A 17,853-nucleotide genomic window follows, 5' to 3' on the forward strand; every position below is an offset into this window, starting at 1 on the left:
CTCTAAAACAGCACAATGGGTTGTTAGCATTCCCTGAAATCCTTTCCTCATTCCTCCTGTCTCGTCAGCATATTCTCATCTTAAATCTCTCCAAACTCAATGAGAAAACAGCAAAACCAAATATTAACTGATCATTTGATATTCAGGTTTCATCATTTATGTCAGACATCAACTTGAGATATTGGGGTGGGCTTGCCTAATAGACATGTTCATAGGTTTGTTTTTTTTACTATTACTTTTATTTGCATCTTCCAAAACCAAGTATGTTTATGAACACAGTATCATTTTCTGTCTTTTAGATCATAGTATATATTTGGAAAATGAAAGTACAGTATAAATATTGCCTTATGGAATCCTTAATATAAGACAGAGTTCTTTTTTGTAGAGTTTGGAAAGGTAAGGCGGATAGCCCAGGAGCTGTCTTGAGTTCTAACTCTGGAGATCTCTCTCTCTCTCTCTCTCTCTCTCTTTCTCTCTTTCTCTCTCTCTGTGTGTATTTGTCTTTCTCCTTCATTCTTTCTCTCAGCTTAGAGTGAGTTCCTTAGCTTCTCTGAGGTTCCCTTTTCTTCATGTGAAGCAGAAATGATGCTAAAGCTCTCTACAAGGGATTGTTAGGCAAAGTAGTTGAAATGATATAGGTGGTAGTTAACATCATAGCTGCATACAATGACCACTTAATGAATTCTTTTCTTATTACATATGAGCATCATTGTTTTTTTTTTGAGCCTCATTGTTTTAAGCATCAATATATTTCACTTTTTTTTTCAACAGGAAATTGAAATTTATTTAATATACACAAGTCACATCTGACACTGAAAAAATGAAAATGCTATTTACATAAAACAACAAGGTTATCTATTGTTGACACAAATTTGCCTCATCGTGTACGTGTGCTTGTGAATGTATTTGCCTTTTGAAACCACATTTGACATAGTTCATCTTGGATCAGTTAGGGACGTCATTGGTTATTTACTACACTTTAATAATTCTATTATAATTTTCAGAATTTACCAGGGAAGATTATACAACTTTACCTGTATACTAACTTGCCCTGGATTGTGTTGGTTTTCTAGTTATCACAGCTACATTTTATACAAGGCCTGTTCCCTTTCTGCAGTCTGCTGTCACTTAGTCTTCTCAGTGTTCTTTTTTAAAAAAATTATTTTACATACCAACCACAATTGCCCCTCTTTTCTCTCCTCCCATTTCCTCCCCCACCTCCCCTACATGTTGTTTAGCAATTCTTTTCCTTTTTCCAATTAGTTAATAAACTTTGAAACTATCAAACAAAAACAATCCTTAAAAAAACCTATCCAGCTTTCCAAGTGCGTTTCTAATGTATGTATGTTAAATAAGGGCAGAACTGACTGTCAGTAGAACCTGCCATGGAGAGTGTTCTCATGATTTATAACATCAACTTTAAACGTTGCTTTTGGCTGCAGGCTTTTTCATCACTTGTTTGTTTTTGCACTATAATCATAAGTGATGGACTAGTTTCAGGCAGTACCTTTCTAACTGTGGCTAACTCAAGGGGGTGGGTAAAAGGGATATGTATTAATTTGAATTGAGAACCAGCTTTAAAGAATTGACATTTCATTTCTAATGAGCTTATTCAATGCGAGCCAAGTTAACTGTTGCAGATAAAGGATTTTAACAGTAGATTACACTAATCTATAATTAGCAGAATCAATTTGCATTCAAATAATGAATATTCTGAAGTTCCTTAAAAACAGTGTATTCTTTAAAATAGGTGGAATAAGCTCCTAGAAGGCTAAATTAACTTTCTTGAAATCCTGTTCACACTATTTGTTTAGTGAGCCCTTTCTTTGTTAAGTAGCACAAAGGTAACACCAACCTGGGTAAATGACCACAAATTCCAAATTGGTGTAGTCTAAATTAACGAGATTTTGCTATAGAAAAAGTCTCTAATAATAGTCCAGCTGGCAATACTGTGATATTTAGTGGGTGAGTTGCTTCATAATTTTATTTCTTTCTTGTGCGGGAGTAGACAAAAGGAAGGACGATGGTTTGTGAATAGGAACTTCTCCTTTTTGTCACTGTTTACTACCACATGCCAAAGAGGGAAGCTGGGGTTTGATGTTCTCATAGGAGCTACCAGACATTTCAGTTCTGAGCTACTACCTGTCTATTCTTTATATCCATAGCTATGAGACAAAGCTGACTCTTTCTTCTTCTCTGCAAATGAAGTGATGCTGAAAATCGACTTCACCTCCAGGCCCTCCTTATGCCTTTTCTCTCCTTTCTTTCTCATTCGAACTACATTGCCCCCTTTCAGCAAACTGTTGGTCTCCTTTTGTACTGAACCCAATGTCTTGAAAGTTACTGATGATTTCTGCTGTCGTTCTATTCTCTCAAAGATTCCTGTGGTTTGTTCCCCCAAAGGTTCCTATGCGAGAAGCATGGTACCAAATATGGTACTGCTCAAATGATGGAATCTTTAAGAGCTGGACCCTAGTGAAAGGTATTTAGGTCCTGAGAGCTCCCTCCCTGGTAAATGGATCGATACTGGCCTCTTAGAGTGGTCTTGCAGGAATAGATTGATTTCCACAAGACTATATTTTTATAGACGGGCATGCCTGGCCTCTTCCTGTTGTCTTGTTTTCTTGTTTGTACATACACCCCATCTCCACATGGCTGATTCATTTTCAGACTCTCTGAAATGTAATGATCTAGTCTGATGGAGTCACAGTACAGTTTGGACTTCCCAATCATCAGAATTATAAACCACATAAACATATTGACAAGGTACCCAACCTTGACTATTTTGTCATTATGACACAAAAGGAATGGAGACAACCTCAGCAACTTTGAAGTTAATGTACTTCAGGCAGTTTTTGAAGGACATTTTTAAAGTTGATATTATTGATCTATACATTTTTCTCTGCTCCCCTCCCTGCCTCTCCCCTCCCCTTCAACACTCTCCCGTGGTCCCCATGCTCCCAATTTACTCAGGAGATCTTGTTTTTTACTACTTCCCATGTAGATTAGATCCATGTATGTCTCTCTTAGGGTCCTAATTGTTGTCTAGGTTCTCTGGGATTGTGGTTTGTAGGCTGTTTTTCTTTGTTCATGTTTAAAAACCACTTATGAGTGAGTACATATGATATTTGTCTTTCTGGGTCTGGGTTACCTCACTCAAAATGATGTTTTCTAGCTCCATCCATTTGCCTGCAAATTTTAAGATGTCATTTTTTCTGCTGTGTAATACTCCATTGTGTAAATGTGCCACATTTTCCTTATCCATTCTTCGGCCAAGGGGCATTTAGGTTGTTTCCAGGCTCTATCTATGACAAACAATAAACATAGTTGGGCATTTGTCCTTGTGACACGATTGAGCATCCTTTGGGTATCTACCCAAAAGTGGTATTGCTGGGTCTTGAGGAAGGTTGTTTCAACATTGCCATACTGGTATTCAAAGGGGTTGTATCAGCTTACACTCCCACCAGCAATGCAGGAGTGTTCCGTTTATCCTACAACATCTCCAGCATAAGTTATCATCAGTGTTTTTGATCTTGGCCATTCTTATAGGTGTAAGATGGAATTTCAGAAAGTTGTTTTAATTTGCATTTCTCTGATGACTAAGGATGTTGAGCATTTCCTTAAGTGTCTTTTGACCAATTTACATTCCTCTGTAGAGAGTTCTCTGTATATGTTTGTACTCCATTTTTTCCCTCTATCTGATGTGGAGTTGGTGAAGATCTTTTTCCATTCTGCAAGCTGCCATTTTGTCTTGTTGACCATGTTTTTTGCTTTACAGAAGCTTTTCAGTTTCAGGATGTCCCATTTATTAATTGTTTCTCTCAGTGTCTGTGTGACTGGGGTGGTATTTAGGAAGTGTTCTCCCATACCAATGCGTTCAAGTGTACATCCCACTTTCTCCACTATGAGGTGCAGTGTGGCTGGCTTTATGTTGAGGTCTGATCCATTTGGACTTGAGTTTTGTGCATTGAGATAGATATGGATCTATTTTCATTCTTCTACATGTTGATATCCAGTTATGCCAGCACCATTTGTTAAATATGCTTTCTTTTTTCCATTTGATATTTTTCTTCTTTGTCAAAAGTCAGGTGTTTGTAGGTGTGTGGATTAATATCCGGGTCTTCAATTCGGTTCCATTGGTCCTCCTGTGAACGACATTTCTCAATGTATTTATGTACTGAAAGGTCAAGTCTGTACACTTAACCCCATTTGGTAGCATGTTCATTGACTTTTTTTCTCCCATTTTCAATGTGAGCCACAGTTTTAAGATCCAGGATGCTAACTCCCCATTGAGAATGAATCTCATCTTATCTGTTGCTGTAATTTGTTCTGGTAGCTTTTTACCAGCTTAGCCAGGGTGCCTTTGTCTTCCAAATTAAGCTGTGAAGGCAACAGTTTTACTGGTCTTCCTCTAGACCAGCCATCCTAGCCTGGTCTTCTCCTTGATGATGTAACAGGGTACCCTCATTTTGTGATACAAGGAAGACCCTCCCACCTTATGTTTCTCCACCAAGATAGTGACATTATAGACCCCCTGCTTGACGATCAGGAGGTCTCTTAGTGAGGGGACCCTTTTGCCAGAAACTTTTTCCTCAGCCCATGTCAACAGCTTCTAGTTTTCTCCTGATTTGTCTCTGGCCTCCTCTTAAAGTCAAGTTTAAACAAGGCCTCCGTGAACTGGTTATCACAGGAAGATGAGGATGGGAGGCTGATATTTGAAAAATCAGATGAGCTTCCTTTGGGGATGGATGCCAGAGTTAAGGTGTATAAAAAGAGAGATCTCTACCCGTTTTCCACTTGCAATAATGATTGAATCCCAAGCGTCAGTTCCTTCAGAAAAATACTTCAGTTTATTAATGATCCATATCAGTGTGGTGATTCTCTCAAAGAAATTGCATATTCTATTAGTTTATACAGATGAGATACTAATACCCAGAAAGGAAAACCAACTTTGACCAACATATACTAGCATCACTAGAAATGTTTCATTAAGATAAGGACCCCACCCCCATCCAAGTACTAAACAAATCCAACCCTGCTTAGCTTCTGAGATTAGAGTTGACTGAGCATTCAAGGTAGCCTTAATCCCCAGGGCTTTCCTAGGGGATAGCACATTGGGGATTTTAAGTGAGTGTGCTATCTGCCTATTCTGCAGCCCCACGATTCAGGGCCATCAGACACGATAGGGACTCAAGTCAAAGCAGGAACTCAGTTTATTACTGTGAGTGTCAGTTTATATAGGTTAAGTGACATCGTGTGATGTGGGGGTACCTCTAGCCAAAGAGAGAAAGCCAAGCCCTCCCTCTGGCTGGAGGGGTGTCTACCTAGATGTTGCTGTCTAATCCTCACTCGGTAGCTTTGAGACTATCCTTCAAACTCGAGCCGGGCTTTTCTCTGTCCTACAGGCCATGATGTACAGGCCCTGAGATAATTTTGGCCCAACAGTAGTGTAGCCAGATGTTAACACAGTGGGACATAGGAACCCTGATCCTGACTGACCACTGTAGCAGAAGACCTGGTCCCATCCCTCACCATGGGCATGGGAAAGCTGGGCATCGAAGAGCTGACTTTGCTCTTTACCTCAGTGGTGGGTCCTAGCACCCAGGACTGACCAAATCAGTTACAACTACCCAGACACATATCCAAGGGCCTTTGAGTTGGCCCACCCCAAAATCTACCCTATCTCTGATCTACCAGAATACGTGAAAAGACCAGTCCTGTGGAACCATAGCCGTGGGGAATCACCATGACTCAGAGCAACAGCAAGATATCCAAGAGGTCCAGTATTGATGGGTATACCAGAAGCCAGAGGACTTTAACCAGACCAATAACTCATTGCAATGAACATTTGCAAATAAAGCTGAGTGGACAAAAGGGTCTACTGTGTGACACACTGCAGCTCCCAATGCATTAAGATGAATGAAGAGGTGTTGGAGAGGCGGGAAAAATGGAGGAGTGAAGCAATTATTTTGATTGTTCTATTTTGTTTTCACTTGATAGTTTTTAACTTTTATTTTGAGGGGACACTATGGGGGTGAAGGGTAGATTTGGAAAGATTGGTAAATGAGTAGAATTAGGGTGCATGATGTAAAATTCTGAAAGAATCAATTAAAAATTATGTCTAAAAGGTATGTATCTAATCCTGATCATAGATAGCCTACTATTCCAGCTTGTTGTGATAAACGTCATAACCAAAAGCAGTTTGGCGGAGGAAAAGATTTATTTGACTTGAATTTTGTGTCCTAGTTTATTGTTGAGGGAAGTTGGGGCAGGAACTCCAGCAGGAACCTAGAAATTGGAACTGAAGCAGAAATCAGGGAGGAACACTCATTAGTAGCTTGTTCCCAGGCTGACATTCACCTTCCTTTCTTATATAGCCCAAGGCCACTTGCCTAGGGTTAGTACTGTACACAATGGGCTGGGCCTTCCTATTTCCTCACAAATATGTCCCTAGGCCAGTCTGATGGAGGCAGTTCTTCACATGAGTTTCCCTCTTCCCAGCGTGTCAAGTTGACAATCATGATGAGCCATCACATTAACTTATCAAAAATTTCTGTTATAATTTCTGACAATCAAAGCAAGAATTCATGATGTGAAGAAAGTAAACATTTCCATCAATGGCAAATCTATAATAATACAAGGAAGTGAGCCTGCCGAGCAGCAAGAAAGAGCTTCCGTCAGATATAGAGAAGAACTGTATTGGAATGAGTTATCAAGGAAGTTGCTCAAGCTCACTTGGAAGGGAAATACAAAATTTGATGAAACACCTGTCTGCCTGGTAGTGTTTTTATTTCCTTTCTTCTCTAGAAAAAGAGCAACAAACCAGGGAACTTTTCAGTGACACTAAAGCCCTTTGATTTACCTCAGACTCACAAGGTTGAAACTTTTATTTCATATGGAGTTTGAAGTTCACAAATGAAAACATTGATTGTTTTTAAAGAGGGAGAATGTTACTACTTTTTGGCTGGGAGTGTGGTATTTCTAGCATGTCAGCTGAGTTATTATAGTGCCAAAGGCAAGAAGAGCCTATTGTTCCTTCCAGTGGAATTAAAATACAGAAAAGAATAGATTAATCGCCCAACTCAGTTTCTTTAGTCCTTTGGACATTTTTATCTGATTATAGTTTCAAAAAATAAACCCATTATCTTGATAACTGAAGGGATAAAAAAGTAACTAGACCACTTGCTTTCTCAGGTCTGATAGAATCTCAGTGTGAAAGTTTTTGTCTTCAAGGACTATCTTGAGGGGAGAATGAAGATGGCACAGAAAAGGCAGGGGAGAAAAATGCAAATATATCTCTTAAATTCTCTCAATTATTATACCAGCTTTGGAATGATTTTGTAATTTCATTGCATCAAAGTCTTTAGACTTTATAATTTCATTGCATCAAAGTCTTTAGACTTTGTAGCTTAGCAGACAGTGGTCAACTTCGTATGCTGATGATAAAAAAGCTAGTGGTAAAAACTGAATCATACTACTTTAGACTTGAAAACAACTTTGAATCCATTTTTACAAGTAAAGAATTGAGACCTGGAGAAGGCCTGAGGTCACATGGTTAATTCTGAGACCTGGATGTAATTATAGCCAAACTTATGTAAATATTTCAGTTTGGCTCACACTATGTGTTTTATTGTTGTTAGAATATTGTTGTTAGAAAACATGAAGTGCTGACTTCTATGCTAATACCCTTATATGATTTGTAACAAACTAAGCTAGTCTCTTATGCTGCTACCCAGGGGAAAGCTCTTTGATTTTCAGATAGAGAAAGACTTTGTGATTAGGAAACACTTGTGAGGGAATTACTTCTGTCAAGATGGTACATGTGCAGCTTAGCAAATCACAGAAGAAATCCATGATATTTGCTTACTTTTGTGTCCCCACTGCCATCCCACCCTTAAGTCCCCTTCATCTATATAAAAACCATTTATAGGTATGATTTATCTGTAGGTTCAACTTTGTCGAATAATGTTGTCTAGAGCAGTGGTTCTCAACCTTCCTAAATGCTGTGATCCTTTAATACAGTTCCTCATGTTGTGGTGAGCCCCAACTATAGCATTATTTCATTGCTACTTCATAACTATAATTTTGCCACTGTTATGAATTATAATGTAAATATCTGATATGCAGGATATCTGATATTTGATACCTAAGCAAGTTGTGACTCACAGGTTGACAACTGCTGGTCTATAGGCATCTCTTAACTTTTTAAAATCATTTTTGGAGAATTTTATATAGGTATTGTATTTATAGTATTTGCACCTCTCCCTCTCTCCCCTTCAACTTTTCCTATGGCCAAAAAATTCATGATCCCTTCTTTGATTGTTGTATATACATATATGTATATTATATTATGCCTGCATATGTATGTATAAACACAGCCTTCTGTGCCCATTGGTGATATTCATATGTATGTGTGTTTATGTCTGACTGCTTGGGATTGGATAACCTATGATTGGGTTCATCCCTGGCGAAGACTTGTTTGCCTTCTCTTAATTGTCTGTAGCTCCTACATCCTGGCAGATGACCTTCCACCCACCTTGGCATTTCCTTGTGCAAGGCTTAATTAGGCAGCCATATGTTTGAGATTTCATAGGTGTCGCTTTCCAGTCATATGTAGAAGTTACTAGCTCACACTAACAGTCCTGGCCCCTTGTGTCTTGCCATCTTTCTGGTTCCTCTTCTGCAATGTTCCCTGAGTGTTTGGTTTAGAAGTTATGTTATAGATGTATCAATTATGGATGGATATTCCCTCTGTTATAAAAAAAAAATCATTGATGAGGTTGAGAGCTACACTCACCTGTAGGTATAAGGATGTGTATTTAGGATACAGTTAGAGGGCCACTTGATACATGTTTGGTTCGCTGAACATACTCAGCTACCCATGGCCAGTGAGGTCCTGGACCCTAGGAGAGAAACTACTACCCCTACTTTCAAATTTCTTGAGTTTTAGTCAGACTTGTTAAAAAAAAAGTCTTAGGTCAGTGAATCTCAATTTTAGCATAAAAGGGTTCTTACATTTTGGGAGGTTCTGTTCCTTTCTATTAGCTCTGCAAAGTTAAGATCTTTTTTCTTGCCTTTTGGGCCTGTAAGGATCTGATAAGCAAAAGGAACATACATAGATATTCAGTGAAAATTAGTTTGGGTACTGAATTTGTCACTAACTAGTCTTTTAACCTTGAATAGGTCATGGAAGCCATTTCTAAGTATCACTTTTTAAATCTATTTAATATGAAAAGCATCTTTAAAGGTGTCAAATACTTTTGTGGTTACTGCTCCGAACATAAGAGTTTGAGAGCCTAAAGGTACCATATTGTTTTTCTTTATTATTTTATGAATTAAACCAAGGAAAATAAAGAAACTTTGCAATAAACCAAAATATACTCCCTTATTCTCATTATACCCAACCCATTCTGAGGAATGTAGCTTGAGCCAGAGGCTCAGTGAAGCCTTTAAACCCATCTAGTTCCAAATGTGTCCTTCAGTAGGAATCAGTATGCTCCTTGCCATCTCAGTGTCCTTGAGAATGGTTGCATGTACCACACTTAAATAGAAACTAGAAATTATTTGCAAGGTGGGCCTATGGGCATTTCTCTATATCCATGGTAGGGTGAAATTCTGGAGACTTTTCTCTGGCATTTTCTTTACTCCCTTACAAACAACTTGGAAGTTTCCTCCTCCCCATGAAATGATAACAAATGGGATAAAAGCCTCCATATCCCTAAAAACAGACATTTACCTTAAGAATAACATGATTTGATTTTCTAAAACCTATCCTTAGGATTCTTTTATACAGTGGGTAACTGACAATGACAGTCTATTGTGTTAGAAAAAAGAAATAGTGTTGTTCTAGTATACCTTTATTACATTTAGATTTTTTTCTAACTTGTGTCAAGACAAATTCTAGGTGAAACCAGCCTCTTATTAGTTCCACACAGTGAAGAGATTTCATTTTTATGAATTTCAAATACAGAACATTTCTGATGCCTTTTTAACATAATCGTTCATATGAGGTTGCAAATTTTAAAAGTCTCAACTACCTCTTCTAACAGATAACAATAAAAATACTTTGTAGAGGGCTGGTAATGTGACTTAACTTATAAAATCACTTGCTGCCACGACTGATAATCTGTTTGATCCCTAGGAAAATCTGAGTTTGATCCCCAGGACCTCTCACCACATTAGAGGCAGTAGGACCTGGGAGAATGGAGCAGATCAATGAGGTAGACTAAAGTTTCATGCAGCATCCAACTTTATTCATAGCTTCAGACAATTGTACCCTGAGGGTTAAGGTCATACAAGTAAAGTTCTCAGGATTTCAAGCTGTATATAATCACAAGAACAAGCCATATGTGTCAAAAACATGTTTTTCCATAGAGGCATAAAAAGGAATAACAATAGCCAGTTGCAATAAGTAATTGGAAGTAAATCAGTAAATCTTAGCCATCAGAAGTAAAGTCACTCCTACCTACTACACCTGGGAGGGGCATGAAAATACATTTCAAGAATAATTCCATGCTTTGCAGAAACTGAAATTGCCATACTCTGTCTTGTTTTCTTGACATGTTCTCATAAGCACTCAGAACTCAACAATCTCCTCACACGACTCAGTTATTGGACCATGTCCCTTCAAGGACCCACACAGTGGAAATAGAAAACCAATTCCTGCTAATGTTCTCTCTGACCCTCCACCTGCACCATGGCACATGGAGCACTGGAGTAAGTAGGTATGCCTAGACAACTGTGCTTCAAAATACAAAAAGTATGCAAAGTAAGGCCTCGAGAAACTAAAATGCTTCTGTAGAGAAAAAAAAATATTCATTTGAGTGAAGAGGTAGCCTACAGAGTGGGAAAAAATCGTTACTAGCTACATATCTGTCAGTGGGTTAGTGTCTAGAATATACAAAAAACACACAAAAACTTCAGCACCAAGAAAATAAAGAATCCAATTTTAAAATGGAGTTTGTAATTAAACAGAGTTCTCAAAGAAATAGAGATGCCTGAGAAGTGTTATTTTTAAATGTCCAATAGCACTAGCCAACAGGGAAATGCAAATTAAAGTCCTATATATGCCAAAAACTATATATCTCATACACATGAAATAAAATAAACAAATATTTTCAAAGTAATTATTCTGAGTGAGGTATCCGAGATCCAGAAAGATAGCCCGTACATATTCTCTCTCAAATGTGGTTGCTAGCTTTGAGTCTTTAGATAAATGCATTTTAATTGGAGTTTCCATAGAAATCAGCAAACTAGTAAAGGGGCATGGGAGCATTTCAAGGGAAAGGGTAAAAACACAAGTGGCATGATGGGAAAAAGGAATATAATGGAACATGGGGGATTAAATAGGGTGGGGCATGATAGAGAAACAAGTGGTATGAGGGATAGCTAACCCTAGAGACTTTTTGAAAAGCCATTGGAACCCCATTACTATTAGAGCGTCCTTACATGCAGATTTATATGCATGTATGTATGTTTGTTTGTTTGTTTGTATATAGGTGTGTGTGTGTGGTAATTTAAGTAATTATTCAAAAAGAGGGAGATCGTGCCACTCACAGGTACCAGAGTCTTAGCAAATAAAAATCCAAGTAACTGGTATCAGTTAGCTCTTTCTAAATTGTTGGTTAGTCGAATCCCACCCCATCCCCCAGGCATTATAGGTTCTTGCCATTGTTTTACCCTCTAAAACTTGATGGTAAGACCCTATTGCTAAAGACACCACATACATGAGACATAGGATATGGAGAAATCGTGCTGGTACTGACTCAGAAATGTCACCCTTACTGGCTAACTTTCACAGAACTGGAAGATGCTATGCAAATTTGTGGAAAGAAAATAATCATCCACCTTACCTAACTGTCAATAAAAATTGGCATATTATGATATATTCACTGTTGCAATAGTGGCACAAATGTTATGGTAGTCACAAACTACTTTTTAATTGGATTTAAAACCTACTCTACAAGAGGGACCTCATTCCTAGTAGTAATTAAATGAACCAAAATTCCATAACTGGCTTGGTCCTAGAACCTAGAGAGAACTAAAAACCATTATTCTGCTAAATAGATACAATAATAAGCTGCCTTCTATGTTCTTCATATCCATAGATTAGTGCATAGCTCAACCCTTATCAGAGACTCTTCTTTTAGCGAAGATGGCGATTAATGCAGTTGGTCAACATGCAGAGAATAAGAGACTGTCGAGTATTCAACTCTAAATATTTATCTCATCCCTTCCACCATGGCTCAGGTATCCTTAGAAGAGAAGCAATTGGAATACTGTAAGAGCAAGAGGCAGTGGGTGTCTGCAAGCGAAACAGTATTTGCTTGACATGACAATGCTTTTCCATACATGAACTTACCACATCTTTGACTGCATGTTCAAGACGTGCACAAATTAGAGACAGCCAGTATACCAGCATGTATTGTAGAGGGAAGCAGGAAATCCCACCATGAATGACTCTTGGCATTCGGGGTATGGATAGTCCATTTTCTTCAGGGATGTGGATACTAAGAGTCTAGCCAGCTACTATAGGCTATCCTACAAACACACAAACACACACACACACACACACACACACACACAGAGAGAGAGAGAGAGAGAGAGAGAGAGAGAGAGAGAGAACACTAAGCAGTGTTATGTCTCTATGTTTTTTTTAAATTTATTTATTTATTAAAGATTTCTGTCTCTTCCCCACCACCGCCTCCCATTTCCCTCCCCCTCCCCCAATCAAGTCTCCCTCCCTCGTCAGCCCAAAGAGCAATCAGGGTTCCTTGCCCTGTGGGAAGTCCAAGGAACCCCCACCTTCATCCAGGTCTAGTAAGGTGGGCATCCAAACTGCCTAGGCTCCCACAAAGCCAGTACCTGCAGTAGGATCAGAAACCCATTGCCATTGTTCTTGAGTTCTCAGTAGTCCTCATTGTCAGCTATGTTCAGCGAGTCCGGTTTTATCCCAGGCTTTTTCAGACCCAGGCCAGCTGGCCTTGGTGAGTTCCCAATAGAACATCCCCATTGTCTCAGTGTGTGGGTACACCCCTTGTGGTCCTGAGTTCCTTGTTCGTGCTCTCTCTCCTTCTGCTCCTGATTTGGACCTTGAGATTTCTGTCTGGTGCTCCAATATGGGTTTCTGTCTCTGTCTCCTTTCATCGCCTGATGAAGGTTAATATTCAGGAGGATGCCTATATGTTTTTCTTTGGGTTCTCCTTATTTAGCTTCTCTAGGATCACTAATTATAGGCTCAATGTCCTTTGTTTAATGGCTAGAAACCAAATATGAGTGAGTACATCCCATGCTCCTCTTTTTGGGTCTGGCTTACCTCACTCAGGATAGTGTTTTCTATTTCCATCCATTTCCATGCAAAATTCAAGAAGCCCTTGTTTTTTTTACTGCTGAGTAGTACTCTAATATGTATATATTCCATACTTTCTTCATCCATTCTTCCATTGAAGGGCATCTAGGTTGTTTCCAGGTTCTGGCTCTTACAAACAATGCTGCTATAAACATCGTAGAGCATATACTTTTGTTGTATGATAAGGCCTCTCTTGGGTATATTCCCAAGAGTGGTATTGCTGGGTCCAGGGGTTAGTTGATCCCGAATTTCCTGAGAAACCGCCACACTGCTTTCCAAAGTGGTTGCACAAGTTTGCCGAGCTATAGAGATTGCTCAGTGACTCCCAGTGGACACTGCTCTTGCAGAAGATCAGAGTTTAGTACTAGCTCCCAGATCAGTTGGCTGACAACCTGTAACTGCCACTTGACAGCATTCTATGTGTGTCTCCTTCCAGAGCACCCACACAAATGTGCACATAACACCACTCAGGCACACACAAATACACAACACATAACTAAGTATAGAAAATACTTTAGATAAAACATGTAAATTTCATTAGGAAATGTGATATAATAAAAATCAGTTTTAATGAAAAAGAACATATGCAGTTGGTAGGAAAAGTCGGGGGGATAGAGGAGGAATTAAGAGGGAGAGAATATGGGTAGGTTTAACTAAAACATATATGTATGTATGAAATCATCAAGCAATAAATAAAATCATTAGTTATGTGGACGATTCTAGGACTGAATATGTTGAGAATGTTCTGTTAGAAACTAAGGTGGCAGAAAAAGAAATGATAAAAAATAAAGTAGTGTGTAAATATTGCCCTTTCTGTGCATCTGAACACAGAACAAAGAGACCACTGTATTTACAATTTTTTTCTCTGCTCTGTTTCCTGATATCCACTGCTTCTTTACTAGAATCCATTAAGATGAAATTCTTTGTAACTATAAGCAAAAGGACATTTGTGATTTTTCTTTAATTTTGAATTTCCTTAATAGTGTAAACTGTTGAGTTTAATATTTGTAGCCTAATTTTAAAATATTCCTCATATTCCATTTTGTATTTTAACCAAAAAGGAGTTCTGTGCAAGTTGTATTATGAAACGCTGTGAGTGTTGATGAGAGTTACACACTAATCCAATAGAGACATGCCCAACTGCAGAAACAAGTGCCCTGATTCACAGGGTGTGGCAATGCTTAGCAGGTGGCTTCCGCTGACTGCAGTCACTTTTCCTGCATACTGGCGTTAGTAATAATAGTAATAGCAGCAGCAGCAGCAACAGCAGCAGCAGTAGCTTATATTAAATCTCGATTCTATGCCAACCACTCTGGCCAAGTCCCTTACATATATAAACTCAAGTAGTCATTACAACAAACCTGTGAGATAGACCTTCATTCCTTTATTTGGGGGTATTTTTTTAATTTCAGGCTTGGACAGTGTGAAACATCCTCTGGACTTTAGAGGAGGCATGTTACCAGAGCATGTTCCGGGGTCTGGCTCTGCCCCTAGACAAGTTGCTTCAGGCTTTCTTAGTTTCCTTACCAGAAAATACCAGTAATCCAGGTGGGAAGCTATTTTAGAATTCCTTCAGAAATTAAAGAGTGTTTTGTACATTGCAGATTTGTTCAATCAATATTTATTTAGTCTTAATAAGTGTGAGTCATTTGGTAGGCACTATGCTATTACAGTAAGCTGTGAATAAGACAGACGTTGTCCCTTGCCTTGTGACATCGCCTAATAAGGAAGACAGTCATTAAGCAAATAATTATTTGCACTCATGCTTAGTGCTATGAAAGAAGGACTACTAAAATAAATACATAGTAAATAAGAGTAAATATTTGCTGAGTGGGTATTGCATGCTGGGATCTATGCCAGGCAAAGAATTGAGTGGAAGTCCATAGTCATTTGGAGAGAGAAGGCCATCTCAAGAGCTTGTATATTAGTTTAAGGTGGGCTCAAAGGAACTTTGAGAGGATGAAGTAAAATCTATGAAGATGCTTGGTTCAAATCACTGGCAAGCAAAGAAAACAAATTGTAAGTGTGCTTTCTTTCCACAGGACTAATTCCTGAAGGTCACGTAAGTCTTGAAATGTAAGGGGCATCCCCAGCATGAGAGTGTATGAGAGAAATGTTAGGAGGCCCCAGCCTTTCCTTCTCCAGTAAATACTAGGGTTTGAGTTTGCATCGGGATTTGGCATAAAGGTGTGAACGTGACAAGTCACAGCTATCCGCAGTTTTGGGATTTTTAGTTAAATGTCATTTCATGCAAATATAGCGGTTCTTCTGGCAAGCTGTTTTCTAATCTTGCTGTTTTTATTCTTCTCCATAATTAGCCTGATGTACAATGAACAGCCTGAGAAACATTGACTAATGCATCTGAAATTATCTCAGCAGGGGAGCCACAAGATTTCAGCTTTGCTTGATTTTGTGCCAGGTCTCTGTTAAGCCGCTCTTCCCACATTAGGTATTTGAAGGGAGAACTCCAGATCATTCAGTCTGGGGCTTGCCATCAATTAAGACTGTTGTCCTTGGCTGTGGGATGCCACTCTCTGTGGCACAGCCTATAGAGAAGGATATGCCGTGACTCTCTGCTCTCCTGTCAAATGGCTTATTGGTTGATTGGGAAGCTGTGAGCTCCTGCTCAGATGGCTTAGAAGTGGTTTCTTCCTTGATTGGTGTGAGTCAAGTTGTAGGAGCTGAAGAACTTGACTCCTTGCTTTCTTCTTAAGTCCCTAGCTAGTAAAATTAAGGGTGGTTTAGGACGGCATGCACCGAAAGGTTAAAGTCGTTTCACTGTGACTCTGTGATGTCAGGTTCTGCACCCTTAGATTCAGTCAACCATGGATCAGAAATATTGACAAAAAGTATGTTAGGCTTCCAATATTGTTCAGTTTTAGAATGCTTGCCTAGAATGTGTGAGACCCTAAGTGCAATTCCTAGTACCTTACCTATGAAATACTGTCTGTACGGAATGACAGACTTCTTACTATTCTCTAAGCACTAGAGTATAACAACCATTTACACTGTATTAGATACTAGAAATAATGTCATTGGCTTAATTGTCTATGAGGGCATGTGTAAGTCATATTCTAACATTGCACCATTTTGTTAGGAAATGGAACATGCTTTGGCATCAGTGGGGATCCTAGAACTAATCACCCTGCAGATCCCAAGAGAAGATACTGTTGCCGCTTTACACTCAGTGGAGTGAAGATACAGAAGCTCATGGAAGAACCATCGAGCAATAATAACCTTCAAAGCCAATATTTTAGTTGGCAGTTTTTATGTGTAGGTGGATTTGTCTTTGGGCTGCCTGTTCACCTAAAATGACATGGAGACTTATTATTAATTATGCATACTTGGCCTGGGCTTAGGCTTTTCCCACTAGCTATTATAACTTAAATTAGCTCATATTTTTAAATGCAGATTCCTCCATGTGCTTATTACCCCATCTACATTTTGCCCATCTTGCTTCCTCTGTGTCTGGCTGGTGACTCTGCCTGTCTTCTTCCCAGTGCTCTCTCTATTCAGAAGTCCCTGCTATACCTCTTTCCTAGCTATTGGCCATTTAGGATTTTATTAAACCAATCACAGTAACATATCTTTACACAGTGTAAAGGAATATTCCACAACACCTATGGGCATTGCACTGTGATTTATTGCTTTCCAAGCAATGTGATATTGTAAACCTAAGCTGTATTTTCAGAAAATACCCTAAACTACTTTTGAAGTAGATTGCAATGACAGACTAGTGTTGGGGTAACAACACTTGAAACCTCCAAAGCAAATACTGTGTGGACCTCAGTAAATATATTGGCGTAGGATTGGAGGAGATGGAGTAGGTACAAGAAATTTAGTAGATTGTTAGAGCTTGAAAAGTCAGAAAGCATAGAAATGGAAAGTATTTTGTCGGGTGGTGGTGGTGCACGCCTTTAATCTCAGCACTTGGGAGGCAGAGGCAGGTGGCTCTCTGAATTCAAGACAAGCCTGTAGTTCCAGGACAGCTAGAGCTCTTACACAGAGAAATCCTGTCTCAAAACACCAGAGAAAGAAAGAAAGAAAGAAAGAAAGAAAGAAAGAAAGAAAGAGAAAGAAGGAAGGAAGAAAGGAAGGAAGGAATAAATGGAAAGTATTAAAATTCTCTCAATTATCTATCTTTAAGTAGAGTATAATTATCCCACTTTTATACATAAGTCAGTTGTGATGCAGTATGGATAACTTTCCCAGGGTTAAAAAGAAGTTACTACTGCTACTGTTACTGCTACTGCTAACACACACACACACACACACACACACACACACACACACACACTGCTACACCTACATATGTAACAACAATTAATGAAAAGAGAGGCCATGCATTTGAAAGAAAGCAAGAGGGGTATATGGGATGGTTTGGCAGGAAGAAAGGGAAGGAGAAGATAATTTAATTATGCTATAATCTCAGCGTAAAAGGAATTAAAGAAAATGAATGCAACTCAGTTTTTCTTCTTTGTAGTGAAACCCTTTTTTCATTAAAG

The 17,853-nt window shown here is 38.9% G+C and overlaps 1 protein-coding gene across 1 annotated transcript in view; it reads left to right on the top strand.

Moving 5' to 3' along the window:
• The window catches only part of LOC121439836 (ecto-NOX disulfide-thiol exchanger 2-like), a 284,002-nt gene that overhangs the window by 139,022 nt on the left and 127,127 nt on the right, over nt 1–17,853 (top strand). The window lies entirely within an intron of this gene.

The sequence above is a fragment of the Microtus oregoni genome, unplaced genomic scaffold (assembly GCF_018167655.1).
Source record: "Microtus oregoni isolate MIOR12 unplaced genomic scaffold, Mior012 000063F_ref0000156, whole genome shotgun sequence".
Classification (NCBI taxonomy): Eukaryota; Metazoa; Chordata; class Mammalia; order Rodentia; family Cricetidae; genus Microtus; species Microtus oregoni.